This window comes from Gorilla gorilla, chromosome 5 (genome assembly GCF_029281585.2).
Source record: "Gorilla gorilla gorilla isolate KB3781 chromosome 5, NHGRI_mGorGor1-v2.1_pri, whole genome shotgun sequence".
NCBI lineage: Eukaryota > Metazoa > Chordata > Mammalia > Primates > Hominidae > Gorilla > Gorilla gorilla.
This window is the reverse complement of record NC_073229.2, coordinates 100,659,397-100,678,969: the sequence shown is the minus strand read 5'-3', so window position 1 is coordinate 100,678,969 and position 19,573 is coordinate 100,659,397. Positions and strand designations below refer to the sequence as shown.

Below are 19,573 nucleotides of genomic sequence, written 5' to 3'. Positions count from 1 at the left end.
GTCAACTTGCATAATGGGAGAAAATATTTGCAAACTATATGTGGCATAGTTACATACATAATATATTTATAAAATTTAATATCTGAATTCAAAGAACTCAAGAAACTCAACAGCAACAACAACAAACAAATAATCTCGTTAAAAATTAGACAAAGGACATGAATAGACGTATTTCAAAAGAGAACATACAAATGGCCAACGTATGAAAAAACAATCCCACTAATCATCAGAGAAACACAAATTAAAAGCACAATGAGATATCATCTTATAGCAACTGGCATGGCTATTATTAAAAGACAAATAATAACAGATGTTGGTGAGGACGTGGAGAAAATGGAACTCTTACACACTGTTGGCAATGTAAATTAGTGAAACCTTTAGTATGAAGATTTTTCAAAGAATAAAAAATAGGACTATCATTGAATCCAGCAATCCCACTATTGCATATCTACTCAAAGGAAAAGAAATCATTACATCAAAGAGATACCTACACCTGTATGTTTATCACAGCATTATTCACAATAGCAAACATGTGGAAACCACCTAAGTGTCCCCCAACAGATGACTGGATGAAGACAATGTATCATACATGCAAAATAAAATATTATTCATTCATAAAAAATAAAATCATGTCTTTTGCAACAACATGAATAGAGCTGGAGGCCATTATCTTAAGTGACAGAAGTCAGGCATAAAATGACAAATACTGCATGTTCTCACTTAAAAGGTGGGAACTAAATAATGTATATACATGGATATAGAGTGTATAGAGTGTGGGATGATAGATATTGAAGACCCAGAAGGGTAAGGAGGTAGAAGAAGGATGGATGATGAGAGATAACTTAATGGGTACAATGTATGTTATTTGAGTGATTGATACCCTAAAAGCCCTGATTTCCCAAATATGCAATCTATACCTGTAACAAAATAACACTTGTACCCCATAAACTTATACATACAACAATAAAAGAAAAAGAAAGAACTTGTGTCTTCCTATAAAAAAAAAAAATCAGATTTACATTAGGTTCTCAAGAGTAACACTTTAAGGAAAAAAAATGTGGTAATGTTTTCAGAAGTATTTCAATTTATAGTACTTATATACAGCAAAACTATTATTTAATAAGAGGGTAAATGAAAATATTCTCAATGCTTCTGAAGTTTTATCACACAAAGACTCTGTAAAACACTCTGGGAAATAGAACTCCATCAAGAAGATAAATAAATACAGGAAATCATTAAAATAAATAATGGAAGTGGGCTAAAATAAGTAACTTGTAACATTCTATCATTACCTAAAATAGGATACCCAAAGTCTGCCAGAACAAGAAATCGATGAAACCAATATGTCAGGGTTAAAGGATGGGAAGGGCAAGAGATACCAGAAAGCTAAAAAGGGGATCATGCTAACATCATTGCCTTGTTTGTCCAAAAATATAAAGATACTGATTGACTTCAGAAATGATAGAGAAAAATAAACTTAGGTATGTATCTTAATAAATTAGAGGTAGCTTCCAGAAAACTAACACACACTTTTAAAAAAACTCTCAAACTAGAATAATCAGCCTTTTCAATGGGGTTAGAAAATGACAAAAAGAAGCAAAACAGAAATACAGAAATAGAAAATGTGAATATGAAATAAGATGGCAAAATAAGTCCTAATGTAAAATTACTTATATGTATTAAATGTATGTATGACATGTATTAGTAATACAAATTTCATGTGTGTCCGTGTGAAGAGACCACCAAACAGGCTTTGTGTGAGCAATAAAGCTTTTAATCACCTGGGTGCAGGCAGGCTGAGTCCGAAAAGACAGTCAGCGAAGGGAGATGGGGTTGGGGCCTTTTTATAGGATTTGGGTAGGTAAAGGAAAAAGGGGGGTTGTTCTCTGGCGGGCAGGAGTGGGGGTCATAAAGTACTCAGTGGGGGGGCTTTTGAGCCAGGATGAGCCAGGAGAAGGAATTTCACAAGACAATGTCATCAGTTAAGGCAGAAACAGGCCATTTTCACTTCTTTTGTGGTAGAATGTCATCAGTTAAGGCAGGAACCAGCCATCTGGATGTGTATGGGCAGGTCACAGGGGATAAGATGGCTTAGCTTGGGCTCAGAGGCCTGACAATAAATATATGTGTATTAAATGTATTAGTTAAAAGACTGGAATCTGAGGCTTGATACAAAATAAATAAGAAAATAAAGATCCAGAAATATGTTTCCTATAAGAGGCAAACTTAAAGTAAATGAATGTAGAAATTTTGAATGTAAGTTAGTGAAAATAGATGTATCAAACAAATAAGAAATAAAAAGAAGCCAGGTGAAAAATTTAATAATAGGCAAAGTAGAATTCACCAAGGAAAATTCACAATGTAAAACAAAAGATGTCACGTATCTGGAAAAGAACAATAGATTAAAAAAATGCAATATCACAAACATATATGCACCTATCAACATAGCCTCAATATTGATTTTTTTAAGAACGTAAAGCTGTGAGTAAGCAGATAAACCAACTATTATGCTGGAAATTTATTTACAAAAATACCTCAGAGTCTAATACATAAGCAATATAAATATGAGCAAAGATCTAGAAGATTTTTAAAGCACAATAAGCCTGAACAAAAGAATTATAGTAGTTCTGAGACACAATATGACTATTTTCATGTTTCTGTATGGGTAGGATTTCTAAGCAAAGAAAACTGAAATGTCATAAAAAAAAATGTTTCTTTTCTTTCCCCAGACCCATTTCCTCACATACCAAGTGTCAGACCTGGAGCCATCTGCTTCCATTCAAAGGGCAATAAAACTTTTCTTCTCCGGTGCCAAGTGCTTGCATAATGGGGGCAGGAATCTTCACCTTTTTCTTCTCAGAGAGAACTCAGCTTACTTTAGAGAAGAGAGTGGTATGTGTAGAGCAATATCTACATAAACTTCCAAATTCACAAGCTTGGATTTCTTCTTTTGTAGTGCAAAATATATTCTGTCAGTATGTACAGGGTTTCACGCGCATCTGTGTGAAGAGACCACCAAACAGGCTTTGTGTGAGCAACAGGGCTGTTTATTTCACCTGGGTGCAGGCGGGCTGAGTCCGAAAAGAGAGTCAGTGAAGGGAGATGGGGTGGGGCCGTTTTATAGGATTTGGGTAGGCAGTGGAAAATTACAGTCAAAGGGGGTTGTTCTCTGGCTGGCAGGGGTGGGGGTCACAAGGTGCTCAGTGGGGGAGCTTTTGAGCCAGGATGAGCCAGGAGAAGGAATTTCACAAGGTAATGTCATCAGTTAAGGCAAGAACAGGCCATTTTCACTTCTTTTGTGATTCTTCAGTTACTTTAGGCCATCTGGATGTATATGTGCAGGTCACAGGGGATATGATGGCTTAGCTTGGGCTCAGAGGCCTGACACAGGGTAACATCTGCTATCATTGAATCACTCTTGAAAGAGGAAGAATGGGTCATGTGGAATCAATGTGATGGGAATTGATTATTACTTACTACTTAATCTATTATTAAGTAATAATAGTAATAATAAGTAATAGTAGATTACTTATTATGTAATATAAGTAATCTTGTTTTAGAATACTAAAAAAATATTGTTTATCAAGAACATTATACTTAATAATAAATACATATTCATTTAAATTCCTAAGCTATAACCAAATCCCTATGAATTTCTAACAATTAAGATTATATAGTTTATGTTCTCTGGCCATAATTAATTAAATGTAACTAACAACAACAACAAAACCTTGGTCGGGAGAAGTATAAATGTATTAATGAGTCACCCATGAACAAAGCACTGCATTAAAGTTTATAGTACACTGTTAGTGCGGTACCTAGAGGAAATGTATAGCTTTAAACATGTCAATCAAAACAGTAAAAATAGTAATAAAACATTTTGAATTCAATTAACACAATTAGAAAAAAATAGAGCAAATCCAAAGAAGCAGGAATAAAAAATTAATTTCATAATTGCAGCATAAATCATTGAATTAGAGAACAACCACTAAGTAAAAATTAATGTAAAAATTGAACATTGTGCTAATATTGGAAAACCCTTGACAAAGCTGACAAAAACAATCTGAAACCAGAAATCCTCATCAGCATGAAAAAATAAAGAAACAAATAATAGATAAAATATTTGAACGTGTAAATAATTATGAATGAGAAAGTCATCTACATCAGCAGTTCTCAAATGTAATCTGAAAATTTTGGAGGTTCCTGAGACCCTTTCAGAGAGTTCACAAGGTCAGAACTATTTTCATAATACTAAGTTGTGTTTGACCTTTTCATTTTTATTTTCTTATGATTGTACAGTGATTTCAGAAGCTATACGCCATCTAACATGGCAACAGACTGAAATAAAAAGCATATATAAAAATTCAGCAACTTCTACTAAGTCAAACATTAAAGGCTTTGCAAAAAGCTAAAACAACTCAATTCTCTTTAATATATTCTTATTTTGGAAATATTTACTCATTTTTGACTAGAAAAATGTTATTTACATTAACATCTAATGAGTTATTATATTCAATAAATTAATAGGTTAAAATTTTCTATTTTAATTTTTAATACAATAAATATCACCACACATAAATGAAAGCTCATCAAAATCTTTGGGATTAATAATTTTGAGATCATCAATAATTGTTAAGATTATAAAGGGGTCATGGGACCACAAGTTTTAAAATCTGACGGTGTACATAGAAAGCTCAATAGTGTCAACAAGCAAACTCTATAACAGCAATAACTAGATAATGTGATAGAAATGACACTATTCACAATAGCATCAAATCCCATGAATTATCTAGAAGTTAAAATATGAATGAATGATTACAAGTTTTATAGAAAATAGCAGTGAACTTTTCACAGAACATAAAAAGATTTGAGTAAGTGGACAAATAAATATATAGCATATATGAGATTGTTATTGAACCCCCAAATTTGGGTTCATAATCTCAATGCACTGTAAATAAGACAAACACTGACACATCAACACTTAGGAGCAAAGAAAGGTTTATTCTGATTTGGCCTAAGCTTGGGAGCGAGAGAGACAAACTCTCAAATCTGACCTGCCTTTGAACATAACTGGGGGCTTTAATGAATAGAATAGGTATAGGGGAGGTGGGATCCCCCGAAGATCAAGATATTTGCATCCCTCAGCCAAATAAAACTTATGGACACCATCAAGGAGATCTACATAACCTAACAATCATTGCTCTTTCAAAGAAAAACAAGTTCATCAGTCTTGTGGGAAGCCCTAGGAATTAGGATATGACATTAATCAATTACTAGTAAATACTGACTACTGAATGACTATGTGTAAGCAAGCACACATACAGGAAGAAAACAACAAGGAAAAATAAAAAAATAAGTATAACAAACATGATCTTTATAATAAAGGCTCAGTTACAAGATGACTAAAATTTTAAAGATGTATACTTTCCTCCCAATTAATCTATAAATCCAATGTAATCAGAATTTGAAGAAAAAGAAACTATAAACAACTAAGAAATGTTTAAAAAAGAATAACAAATAAAGAACAAGCCCTAAGAAATGTTAAGGCATACTAAACATCCTGGTAATAGACAGAGGTAGATAAAATAGATTTTTAATTCTGTTCTAGAAACTAGTCCACGCAGCTGATACTCTTTGTGCATTGCATCCCCTCATGTGCTGGTTTTCCAACTGCCAGCGCCTGTATTTATTTTGCCTGGAGATGTTCTCTTGTCACTGGAGACTTTTTGCCACCTGCACAGATGGTCCAAGTGCCAAAGACTTAACAGTCTTCAGGAACAGCCCTCAACAAATAACTATTAATTGGGTTTGCAGCGTTGTGCTGGAGCTGGCTCCTACCAGCTCAAGGGAACCAATTGTTAAAATTTCAGAAACTTTGCAAGCTAGGTGAAATCACTCAGCAGTTTGCAATTCTGCCTGGTGAGGATATTTACACTGCAGATATCACAAATGCTATGAACTGTTTGTTTCCTGAAAGGCAGTTGTTAACCATTTATCAGCATTCCATTGGTTTGGTGTACATACACCCCTGGATTCCTGACTCTGGGTGTACCAATTCCTGTATCTACTCTGGCTCCCAGAGTTTACTACTGGGATTAAAGTGGTAGTATAAATGAAATGTAGGTTCAGTTGCTCACCACTTGCAGAGTCCAGTTAATAAGAGCAAGGTCTGATATAAAGAAAGTGACTTTTTATTCCCAAGCTAGCTTAGGGGAATAAGTACTGACTTCCTTCTTTAAGAGTATTGTTTTGCTTTTGGAGTAGAAAGCAGGCACTTTTAAAAGGAGTCTGCATGAAAGTTATGCAGGGGAGATGGGAGTCCACACTTGCTTCAGTGCCTTGTCTACTGGGTGCTCAAGCTAGCGACCACTGGTGCCTTCATGGGCAGAATTAGGTTGTAAGAGTGGCCAAAAATCTCCAGGTGAGAGAGAGTTTCATAGTGGGCATATTTTGTGTTGTAAATTGGCTGTTGTCTCTTGAGGCAATCTCCTGGTGGGAGAGAGTACTGTTCTGGAGCTCTAAGGATATAGTTAGATAAGCTTGCCCTGTAAGGAGTATCTGGTGAAGGAGAGGTAAAAGGTTTTAATTGCATTTCTAAAGCGCTAAGTAGGAAGTGGGGAAAAGGAGGAAAGAGAAAAGAGGAGAAAAAAAACAATACTTGCTTCAGCGGCGCATATTAAAATTGGAACAATACAGAGAAGATTAGCATGGCCTCTGCAGAGGGGTGACATGCCAATTCATGAAGTGTTCCATATGTTTAACATTTAAAATATATATATATTTTAAAAATAAACTATCTTTTTTTTTTTTTTTTTTGAGACAGAGTCTCTGTCACCCAGGCTGGCGTACAGTTGCGCGATCTCAGCTCACTGCGACCTCCGCCTCCCTGGTTCAAGTGATTCTTCTGTCTCAGCCTCCCGAATAGCTGGGACTACAGGCATATGCCACCACACCCAGCTAATTTTTGTATTTTTAGTAGAGACGGGGTTTCACCATATTGGCTAGGCTGGTCTCAAACTCCTGACCTCGTGATCTGCCCGCCTTGGCCTCCCAAAGTGCTGGGATTACAGGCGTGAGCCACTGCGCCCCGCCAACTATCTCTTAGAAAAATGAAGGTACTCGTTTATAGTAGCTACATTCAAAATGCACCTTTATCCAAATAAACTATGTGTAATCAAATGCTTGCCTAAGGATTCACTTTGGAGAGCCTCAAACTAAAACAACCCACTAAATGTGGGCAATTAATACTTAATAGAAATGACACTACAAATCAGAAAGGAAAAAATGATTTGGTTAGCAGATTATTTTGGGAAAAGAATTACTAAGGAAGAAAATAAAGTTTGTTTAATTCCTCATATTATATATAACTCCCATTTGATAAGAACCTAAATGTAAAATGGTAAAATATTGTATTAATAGAAGATAACATAGAATATCATTATTTAAACAAAGGAAGACTTTCCTAAATCCAAAATTCAAAAGTGTAAATTTAACAATTGATGATTGATTACAGAAATAAAAATAAGAATTACTCTTTTCAAAGAAAGATTATATAGATAACCACAGTAGACAAAAGACAGACTGGGAAAGTTATTTATATTTCCCAAACTAATAGCTGATTGTTTTATGTATGATATATAAATAATTAATTGAAATAGATAAGAAAAAAAAGTAACCCAAAAGTAAATGTTCAATAGATATGTAAAGTCAATTACTAGAAGGAGAAACTTGAATGGTTTATAAGTATATAAAGATGTTTAATAACACAAGTAATCAGTAAATGTATATTAAAACATCAATAAGACACAATTTTACTTCAATCATATTGTCAAAAAATAAAGTGAGCTAACACCAAGTGATGACAAAGAACCGATGCATGGAAAAATTTAAACCATCATTAATGGGCACAAACTGTTATAGCCATTCTCCAGAGCAATCCAGCTCAACTAAATCGATTAGATTAGGTATGTATAAAACAAAATTCAGTAGTTTCATTTTTTAGTATGTATGTATTCTAAGGAAATTCTCATGTGCTCCTTGAAAAACGTGTTTTTTCAACAATGTCTATTTCAATGTACATTGTACGTTGTGGTCATGGGAAGTCACAGACAGCCCAACTAGTCATTTCAAGGGAAATGAATACATCAAATTTGGTAGATACATACTATACATATCACGTATACATAGTATTCAGCTGCCAGCAGCAAAGATATAGCAGTAAAAACAGCAACATGGATAAGGATTGCAAGTGAGATTGCATAGAAACAGAAAGATCTGCAGCCTAATATTTATGTAAATAAAATCATGTGTATACACAATATGAATGGAATACCAAATATTTTGACTGAGATACATTCATATTAAATGATATGTATGAAACACATGAAAATGAGAATCTATAGAGGAATATGGACCATGGGGATGGGGATTCAAAATAAATATAACAAGAAGGAGGGTCTAACAAATGTACTTTCTCAATACTTAAGAATTTTGTCTCTTTTTTTTTTTTTTTAATTCAGATGGAGTCTTGCTCTGTTGCCCAGGCTGGAGTACAGTGGCATGATCTCAGCTCACTGCAACCTCCACCTCCAGAGTTCAAGCGATTCTCCTGCCTCAGCCTCCTGAGTAGCTGGGATTACAGGCGTGCACCAACACATATGGCTAATTTTTGTATTTTTAGTAGAAACAGGGTTTCACCATGTTGGTCAGGCTGGTCTCAAACTCCTGACCTCGTGATCTACCCGCCTCGGTCTCCCAAAGTGCTGGGATCACAGGCATGAGCCACCGCACCCGGCCAAGAATTTTCTCTTTATCCATTGATTTCAACATAATGCTTTCCTTCTGCTAATACTTTATGAAGGTTTCTGGCTGTCGATTTTACTTTGAAATCTCATGAGTGTCTTTTGGATGTGGGAGTGCTTTCTCTCTGTGACATCTAGTGCTCTGTTTACATTGCCTTTGCATCTGTATTCTCTCTATTAGAGCTACTTTCTCTGCAGGATTAGGTAGGAGGAGCCACATGGAGCTTCACTTGAAGCTAAAGAGACCACCCACCAGCCTGCCCCATTTTCTTTCACCATGATATCTGATCTGTTCTAGTTTGGCTGAATCATTCCAAGTAACTCAAGGTGTGCCATGCTATACTTTGATGTAATTTAAATTTTGACCATTTTAAACAGTTCAGCCATGAACTATGTTAAATACATAGTGAGTGTTCTATCAAGATTTGTCTTCATCCCAAGAAAAATAAGAAAGCCCTTGAAAGGTTTTAAGTGCATCACACTCAACTTGAATGAAGATACTGGTGTAAATACAGAACAAAGAAAAGATGAAGCTTAATAATAATCAAGATAAAAATATTTTATATGCAAAAATTGATAAATAATTTCAGGGCTCCCAGACCAGAAAAGTCAGTTGTTACATCAGCCTCCAAGATTCTTACATCACTTAAAAGGGTAGTAAAGGAAGAGAAGAAAGGAATCCTGACCTTATCTAAAGGACACAAAGTTTTAAACCAAAACTGACTAAGTTGTCTTGACTTGGTGAGTTTAAGTTTTCTGCTATGAAGCAGAAATGTGGGCTTATATGTTAAATCAAGTCCAGATATGGAGAAACAAAGAACATTACAGTTTTTGCACATGTGATGTTACTATGTAAATTCATATGCCCTAAATATATAAATAGATTTCTGTGCTCCCAAAAGCCTTCCCACGGACCCATCTTAAAGAGGCCTGAGCAAGCAGACTAAGTTAAGACTTGCCTATGTGTTTGATCATGCTAAAGGAACTGCATTTACTTATTCCACCCGTCTGGCCAGGTGCAGTGGCTCATGCCTGTAATCCCAGCACTTTGGGAGGTCGAGGCGGGTGGATCATGAGGTCAGGAGATCAAGACCATCCTGGCCAACATGGTGAAACCCTGTCTTTACTAAAAATACAAAAATAAGCCAGGCATGGTGGCATGCTCCTGTAGTCCCAGCTACTAAGGAGGCTAAGGCAGGAGAATCGCTTGAACCCAGGAGACGGAGGTTGCGGTGAGCTGAGATCGCAACACTGCACTCCAGCCTGGGCAACAGAGTGAGGCTCCATCTCAAAAAAAAAAAAAAAAGAAAAAGAAAAAAAAATACACAGTTCTATAAAGGCTAAAATAATTGTAACAGAGGTGGCAGGGCTAATATAACATCAATATTGTATACATTCTTCATGCGGAAGAAATACATGCAGGCAAGAAAAGGAATTGACTTGTTAGTGTACAATTTTCCACAAAAAACACTAGTGAAATATGTCTTTAAAATATTTACGTTGTGTATTGGAAAATATTTTTAATGCTATCTATAATTTAATGCTATCAAAATGTACATTTTTTTTTTTTTTTTAGACAGAGTCTCGCTCTGTTGCCCAGGCTGGAGTGCAGTGGCACGATCTCAGCTCACTGTAATCTCCGCCTCCTAGGTTCAAGCGATTCTCCTGCCTCAGCTTCCCGAGTAGCTGGGACTACAGGCACGTGCTACCACGCCTGGCTAATTTTTTGTGTTTTTAGTAGAGACGAGGTTTCACCATGTTAGCCAGGATGGTCTTGATCTCCTGACCTCGTGATTTGCCCGCCCTGGCTTCCCAAATATCTGGGATTACAGGCATGAGCCACCGTACCTGGCCAACATATTGTAAAATTAATAGAAAATGTAAAACCCTTCAGGTCATTATAAATTATTACCAGAAATTTTCAAAGCTCAGATTACATAAACATAAGAGAAAAATGAAGACAACATTCAAAAATAGTAATTTAAGAAATTGCAGGTGCATTTTCTGAGCATTTACATTTTACAATCTGATGGAAACCAGAAGTAGAGCCAGAATATTTGGGGAGCCAAGAGAAAGCATTACAGATGACTTTGTCTTCAGTTGAAAAGAATTACAGAGATTTTGCCAAGAGTAGGTAGTTCTAAAAGTTAAGATGGATGCAGTAAATATGAATGTTGGAAAGCAAATTAAACCTGTGCATCCATCCTATAGTCAACATTCATTACAATTGGACATTCTATCTCTCTTTGAACATTTCCCAGTGTTTGAAAAATCTCAGTAAAGCAATACATTTTATTTTCCAGGAAGTCCTTATAGATAAAAGGTTATTCTTGAGTTAAAACTTATTTCTGTGTAACTCTTGTCCATTGGTCCTGATCCTTCCCACTGGAGCCACAAATAAATCCATTTTTATCTGCAGTCCATTTTAGAATTAGTAACACTTTATACTGAAAGTAATGACAAAACTCTTGATTACTTTTGCACCAACCTAATAAACTGTCTTTTTTCCAAGTCATCCTCTCAGAATTTTACATCATTTTTTATAAATTAAAATTGTCAGAATCTTCTTCCATTCTATGAACCCTAATTTGTGTATCACAATTTTAGAGTGAGTTCTGAGAATTGAACACAGAGTAACAGGAATAATTTAATCATAAAAAAAGGAAAAATTAACCAAAAATAAATCCATAAAGGATTTTAAAAGATAAGCACATATAGGTACATAATAAATATTTATTTAGCAAACAAAACTGTTGGTTCATGTTGATTTTATAGACAAAATTTTTCTATATGAAATAAAGATGACATTTTTCCTAAAACAGTTAAATGTAGTACTGCAGGTTTTTTTCCAAGTAAGTTTCATCTTGTTAAAGAACTGTTTTGCAACATATAGAGGTCATGTTAGATGACGATTCTGTCACTAAATATATTTGTAATACTCCCAGCTTCATGCTTTCTACAAACTTAGAAAGAATTATTTCTGTGTCAACGTTCAAGTCAGTGATATTAATAAAATAACTCAACAACATACCACCAGACATCTGTGTCCTGCAGGCTGATGACAGTATAATCAGTAGGACTCTTCAAGTGCCGCAGTTTCACTGATTAAGAATTCACTTAATTTCCTATCAAGTATTATACATGTATTTTTCCATGAGATATGACATTTAAAATTTGTCAAATTGTTACTGACATTAGAATTTGCTATATTACTTGTACTACCATGAGAAACTACTTCACCGAAAGAAATGCGTTTTATCGAAGTGTGCCTTCTTAGTAAATCCACCCTGTCCCTTAGGGAGTTATGTCCTCTTTAAACTCTCACATTCAAATCTTGTTGAGCTAAATATTCCTCTCTTTTCGAAAACTGAGATAGCATATCTGGGTTTCCAGCACACCTGTTTTGACGATTCAAAGGCTTTCAATGTTTTGGAAAATAAGTAAATAGAGCAGAATGTATATAGATAGATATAGATACAGATGTAGGGTTGGCTGGGGGGAGCACTTTCTACTAAAATTAGTATTATTAATGTTATAGTCTTATTATTTTTGCCAAATGTCCTTTAATATTCATATCTATCAGAGTAGACTCTGATAGCAATGAAATTTGTGAAGACAGAATTCCAAAAACAGCATTGCATTGCTTACCTTGTTTTGTGCATATAGACAGGATATACCAAGTACAGTATCCACATTAATAATCATTGAAAAAATTCTCTAACTGTGGATTCCTTAAAGACGACAAAACAAATGTTAGGAATTATTTATTCTGCCTTATATATCATTGATTAAGTTTATATACAACAAATAATACAGGGATTCTAATACCAAGATTCAGCTCCTCTTCATATTATTAATCATTTTAAACAATTATGAGTGAAAGCATAGCCTTGTTCTATTCTCTCAATTCTCTAATTCCAGTGGCTTCTTTCCTAATGCTATCTGGGCCCTAATATCTTACTTTTTTATACAAGTCCTTTATTATTGATTCAATTTGTTATTCATCAAATGCATTCTTCAAGAACTGAATGTTTATCAGTTCATTCATTCACCCGATATTTATCAAATATCTGCTCTTGCTGCACACTATTCTAGGTTCTAACTACAACATTAAAAAGTTGTCAAATTCCTCTCCTCATCAAGCTTATATTTTAGTGGAGTTTGTCTTTCATGCTCATCAGAGATAATAATAGTGCCATGAAGAAATAAAAAAGGAGGTTAAATAGTTGGAGTGAAGGTTGGATTCTTTAGCCAGGCTGGAAGACCACTTTGCAGAGATGACATTTGAGCTGAGGACTAAATGAAAAGGAGATAATCTTTTAAAAATCTGGAAGAAGGCCAGGTGCAGTAGGTCACACCTGTAATCCCAGCACTTTGGGAGGCCGAGGTGGGTGGATCACTTGAGGTCAGGGGTTCGAGACCAGCCTGTCCAACATGGTGAAACTCTGTCTCTACTAAAAATACAAAAATTAGCCAGCTGTGGTTGCATGTGCCTGTAATCCCAGCTACACGGGAGGCTGGGGCAGGAGAATTGCTTGAACCCAGGAGGCAGAGGTTGTAGTGAGCAGAGATCATGCCACTGCACTCCAGCCTGGGCAACAGAGTGAGACTCTGTCTCAAAAAAAATTTAAAAAAAAATCTGGAAGAAGTTTATAGGCATAGAGAAGTTCAAATGAAAAGTCCTGGAAGTTTGGTATATTTGAAAGGAGGAAAGAAGACCATTTCATCTGGAGCATATGAAAGTGAGCTATAGGCACTCTGCAGGTAAGACAGAGGCCTGTACACCATATTCACACTTGTTACTTAATTCTCACCATATTCTGTTAAGAAAAAGAGGGATATGATCTCATTTAAGATTACAAGAGCATTTTGAAGGCTGGATGAAGAATTCACAGTAGAAAAATGTAAGAAAGCTTGGAAACTTGGATGGGTATAGAATAGTAGAGAGAAGGGTCATATTCAGGAAGTTTCAGCAGGTGTTACTGACTTGATGACAAATGAGAAATGGGGTATAAAGAAAACTGAGGAATCAAGAGTGCTTCTTTTTTTTATTATACTTTAATTTCTGGGATACATGTGCAGGTTTGCTACATAGGTATACACATGCCATGGTGGTTTGCTGCACCTCTCAATCTGTCATCTATATTAGGTATTTCTCCTAATGCTATCCCTCCCCTAGGCCCCCACCCCCACCGACAGGCCCGGTGTGTGATGTTCCCCTCCATGTGCCCACATGTTCTCATGGTTCAACTCTCACTTACGAGAGAGAACATGCAGTGTTTGGTGTTCTGTTCTTGTGTTAGTTTGCTGAGAATGACGGTTTCCAGCTTCATCCATATCCCTGCAAATGAGAATGCTTCTTAAGAGTGCGAACGCACAAAGAGGGGAATAACAGACACTGGTGCTTACCTGAGGATGGAGAGTGGGAGGAGAGAGAGGATCAGAAGAAAAAACTATTGGGTACTAGGCTTAGTATCTGGATGGCAAAATAATCTGTACAACAAATCCCTGTGACATGAGTGTACATAGATAACAAACCTGCACAGGTACCCCAGAATCTAAAATGAAAGTTTAAAAAAGGAGCTGGATCTAAGTAATTTGATGGTAGGTATTGTCATTATTGAGATAATGAGGAATGAGGGTTGAAGGTGGGGTGAGAAATCAAAAGTCCTATGGATATATTTAAGTTTAACATCCCAATTAGACATCTACCACTTATTTTAAATAGAGTCTAAGAGAAAATATTAAGGCCGGACATAGACATTTGTGAAACGTCAACACAAAAATGATACCTTAACCTAGGAAGAGTATGCAGATAGAGAAGAGGAATTAGGAAACTCAAAACACATAAGACAAAGGAAGAGGAACCAGCAATGAGGCCAAGAAGATAAGTGGGAGCGGAGCACGAAGAAATTCACGGGGATGGTATCAGAGAGGACTGGAGATGACAGTGTTTCAAGAAGGCCAAGCTGAACTGATAAAGCTGCTGAGAGGTCACCTGAGATGAGTACTGATAAGGGAGCAGTTGGTAAGGTGGAGACCAGAGGTGTCTCACTGGGAGAGCAGTGAGGAAACAAGAATCAGGGAGGATTGAGTTAAGAAAAGAATAATTGGTGAAGAATGGAATTATCTGCTGAGTCCTGCTTTATCCAGTTTGCTCCACAAAATGCTGGCTGTTAATGTGGGATCTTCCAGGTCTTTATTTGCCAGTTCAGTGCTCTCTGTACATTATTCACCTGATGGGTTAAAGAAGAGTAATTCTAAGGCATGATTAACCAGGAAGAGTTAATTCTTGGTTAGATTCCAAAAATAATAATAATAATAATGTGCATTGTCCAGAGATACATGTATTGTTACAATCTGTCTTTCCAAAAACCATCCTCTATCGTCTTTGAAGGAATAGCTCAGGAGCAATCTGATTTAATATATTTTGGCTTATTATGCAGTGAATTACATAAATAAATTAGCTAACTCTCAATTATTTGGCTGCTGTTTATCCCAGTAGTTACTTTCTTTTCTATTTTTATATTTGTATAAATGCACACACCCACACACAGACACACACACACACCCTGTTGTTTGTATGTTTTCTTTGAAATAAAAACAAGTATTCTCTAAATTGCATGTCTCACTGAAGTAGAAATAGCAAAAATAGGGATTTTTAGTCCAGGCCAATATTTCTAGGTCGATACATAAGCCATGAGTTATTTAATTTTATTAAGAATAATATCTGAGATTGTGCCGTCATGTTACCAGCACTTATTAAATTTACTCACATTATTTGTATATAACAAAATGATTTTTGCATGAAACAATACAATGACATAATTCCCAGACTCTCAGTATGCCACAATCAACGTTGTTAATTGTGAAATCTCACATCCATACACGAAAGTACATAGTACAGTTAATTAACTAGCAAGGAAGTCATTGAAAATCTAAGTATATCAGATATTAGAACTTATTATGTAGCAGTCACTATTCTTAAATGTATCAACATATTTAATCCTTACAACAACTTTATGAGGCATTGCTATTATCATATCTATTTTAATAAACCATTTTGAAATACAGCAGAGTATTCTGTTTATCTTAACAAGGCCTGCCCTCTGGAGAAACTATTTTATGACAGCCTAACCTGGCAGGGTTTTATCAGACTCTAACCTATCTAGAGGAAGGAAAATACCTAACATCATCTGGCCTTCCACATGGGGGAAAGGAAATACCCAAATTTAACTCCCTCTATGCTTCCACATGAGGAAAGGAAATGCCAAATTCCAGCCCCCTCTAGCCATCCTGTCCCACTTAAGGGTTGGGGGTACTGAGAAATACTGTTGAAGTTCACAGTCTAGTCACAGGTTCACCAAAAGACTAAGATCTAATCATAGGACTATAAAATGCTTTTTCTCCTCCCACATCTTCATGTCATACCACTAGAAGTCTATCTACCAGAGTTCTTTTCACCCAGTACATCATGTCCGGATTTCAACAAAAATTACAAGGCATACTAAAAGGCAAAAAATAGCTTAAAGAAAGTGAACAAACCTCAGAGCCAGAGTGAGATATGGCAGATATGTTGGTATTAACAGATTGAGAATTTAAAACAACTGTGGTTAATATGCTAAGATTTCTACTGAAAAAGTAAACATACAAGAACAGATGGCATTGTAAGAAAAGAGATGAAAACTCCAAGACAGAATCGAAAACTAATGCCAGAGATAAAAAACTGTAACAGAATGAAGAATGCCTTTGATAAGCTCATTAGTAGACCAGACACAGCTGAAGAAAGAATCTCAACACCACCACCAATCAACTGAATATAAATGACTTTTATAAACTATTTCACCAACAGCAGCATACTATACATTGTTCTCCAAGATCACATGAAACATTCATCAAGATAGACCATATTCTAAGTCATAAAATACATCTTAACAAAATTTTAAAAATAGGTCATACAATGTCTGCTCTTAGACCACAGTGTAATTAAACTAGAAATCAATAACGGAAAGATAGCTGGAAAGTCCCTGTATTAGTCAGGGTTCTTTAGAGGGACAGAACTAATAGAATATATATATATATATATATATATATATATATATATATATATATATATATATATATATAATAGGAGATATATATGAGTTTATTGAGGAGTATTAACTCACACAATCACAAGGTCCCACAATAGGCCATCTGCAAGCTGAGGAGCAAGGAAGTCAGTCCAAGTCCCAAAGCTGGAGAGCTTAGAGTTCAATGTTCGAGGGCAGGAAGCATCCAGCATAGGAGAAAGATGTAGGCTGGGAGGCTAAGCCAGTCTAATCTCCCCACGTTCTTCTGCCTGCTTTTTATTCTGTCCACACTGGCAGACAATTAGATAGTGCCCACTCGGATTGAAGGTGGGTCTGCCTCTCCCAGTCCACTGACTCAAATGGTAATCTCCTTTGGCAACACCTTCACAGACACACCCAAAATCAATACTTTGCATCCTTCAATCCAGTCAAATTGACACTCAGTATTAACCACCGCAGTCCCCAAATACTTGGAGATTAAACAACATACTTCTAAATAACACATAAGTAAAAAAAAAAAAACTCCAGAGAAATTTTAAAATATTATAAACTAAAGGAAAATGGAAATACAACTTATTCAAAATTTGTGGTATACATCAAAAGCAGTGCTTAGAGGGAAATTTATAACATTGAATGCACATATTTGAAAAGAAGAAATATCTAAAATCAAATATCTAAGCTTCTACTTTAAAAATCTAGTTGAAGAAGAACAAATTAAATTCAAAGAAGAAGAAAAGAAATAATAAAAATTAGAACATATATCAATTAAACTGAAAAAAAACCCCAGAAAATCAGTAGAGAAAAATCAAAGAAACCAAAAGATGGATCTTTGAAAAGATTAATAAAACTGATAGGTCTCTAGCCACGCTAACTGAAACAGCAAGAGAGAAAACTAAAACACTAATATCAGAAGTGAAAAGGGCAACATCAATACAGATCCCCTGGACATTAAAATGATAATAAAAGAACAGCATAAGCAACTCTATGTCTACACATTCGATAACCTAGATTAAATGGATCAAATTCTTGATAGATACAGTCTTCCAAAATTTATACAAGATCGGAATAGTCCTATGTCTTAGTCTGTTGTAGCTTTTGTAACAAAACACCACAGATTGAGTGGCTTCCAAATAAAAATTCTCACAGTTCTGGAGGCTGGAAAGTCTAAGATCAAAGTGCCAGCAGATTTGGTATCTGATGAGGGTCTAGATGGCTACCTTCTCACTGTAATTTCACATGGCAAAAGGGGCAAAGGATCTCTCTGAAGTCACTTTTGTGAGAGCACCAACTCTATTAATAAGGACTTTGCCATTATGGCCCAGTCACTTTCCAAAGACCACATATCCTAATATCAACACCTTGGGAGTTAGGATTTCAGTATATAAATCTGGGGTCAGGGGACACAAACATTCAGAATATAGCAAACAATATCTATTAAAGAAATTGAATAAAAAATTAATAACCTTTTAAAATTGAGTACCCAGGTTCAGATAAATTCCCTAATGAATTCAACCAAACCTTGAAGAAAGACTTTATACCAATTCTCTACATTCTCTTTCAGAATATAGAAGCAGAGGGAATACTTCCTAACTCATTCTATAAGGCAAGCACTACCAGAATATCTAAACCACACAAAGAACCTACAAGAAAAGAAGGCTACAGACCAATTTCTCTCATGAACATAGATGCAAAAATTCTCAACAAAGTGTTAGCAAATGGAATCTAACAATGTATATATATATAAAGAATTCTATATTGTGACCAAGTGAGATTTACTCCGGGTATGCAAGGCTGGTTCAACATTCAAAAATCAGTCAATGTTATAAATATATATTTTTAAAAAAAACAACAAATGTAATCCATCATATCAATAGCCTAAGGAAGATAATTCACATGGTTATATGAATAGATATAGAAAAAAGCATTTAACAAAATCCAATACCCATTCATGATAGAAGTTCTCAGCAAACTGGAAATAGTAGGGAACATCTTCAACCTGATAAAGAGCATCTACAAAAGATGTATAGCTAGCATCATACTTAATGGTGAGAGATTTCAAGCTTTCTTGCTAAGATGAAGAACAAGCCAAGGATGTCTCCTCACACCACTGGTTTTCAACACTGTACTGGAAGTCCTGGCTAATGCAATCAAACAAGAAGAAGAAATAAAAAGTCTACATATTGGTAAGGAAGAAATAAAACTATTTTTGTTTACAGAGGACATAGGGATCCGGATATATAGGAACTTTCTAACTCTCTGTACTATCTGCTCAATTTTGCTGTGAATCTAAAACTGCTCTTAAAAGTAACATTTAATAATTAAAATTTAAAAAACTTTGGGAGGCTGAGGCAGGAGAATGGCATGAACCTGGGAGGCAGAGGTTGCAGTAAGCCAAGATCACACCACTGTACTCCAGCCTGGGTGACAGAGCGAGACTCTGTCAAAAAAAAAAAAAAAAAAATTACAAGCTATAACAAAATAACTCAGAGAAATTCAAGCTCCAAATCACATTTTAGAGTAGTTCTTTTGCACTTTGTCTCTGGAAAATGACATTAATCTTTTTAAAATATATCATGGAACAAAGCAGCTCTTTTGTGTGTCCCACATTATAATCTTAATTTTTACAGCCTCCCTTTTTATTCCATTTATACTTTGCATTGTTTAATGCTTAATGTTATCCAACATAGGATCTAGACATCA

General features: G+C 35.4%; 1 protein-coding gene and 1 pseudogene across 3 annotated transcripts in view; both read left to right on the top strand.

The window, feature by feature from the left end:
- The window catches only part of LOC109027241 (uncharacterized), a 70,934-nt gene that overhangs the window by 29,445 nt on the left and 21,916 nt on the right, over positions 1–19,573 (top strand). Inside the window, exons 2-3 of one of the 3 annotated variants that reach the window (XR_010134292.1) lie at positions 1,302–1,481; positions 2,730–2,833. The exons of 1 other annotated variant lie outside the window; for it this stretch is intronic. The gene's annotated coding sequence lies outside the window, so the exon portion shown is untranslated. Of the gene's footprint in view, positions 1–1,301; positions 1,482–2,729; positions 2,834–19,573 lie in introns of those variants that run through there. One more of the 3 variants, XR_002006362.4, reaches the window with a different exon arrangement.
- Positions 6,661–6,759, top strand: LOC115935083 (uncharacterized; annotated as a pseudogene).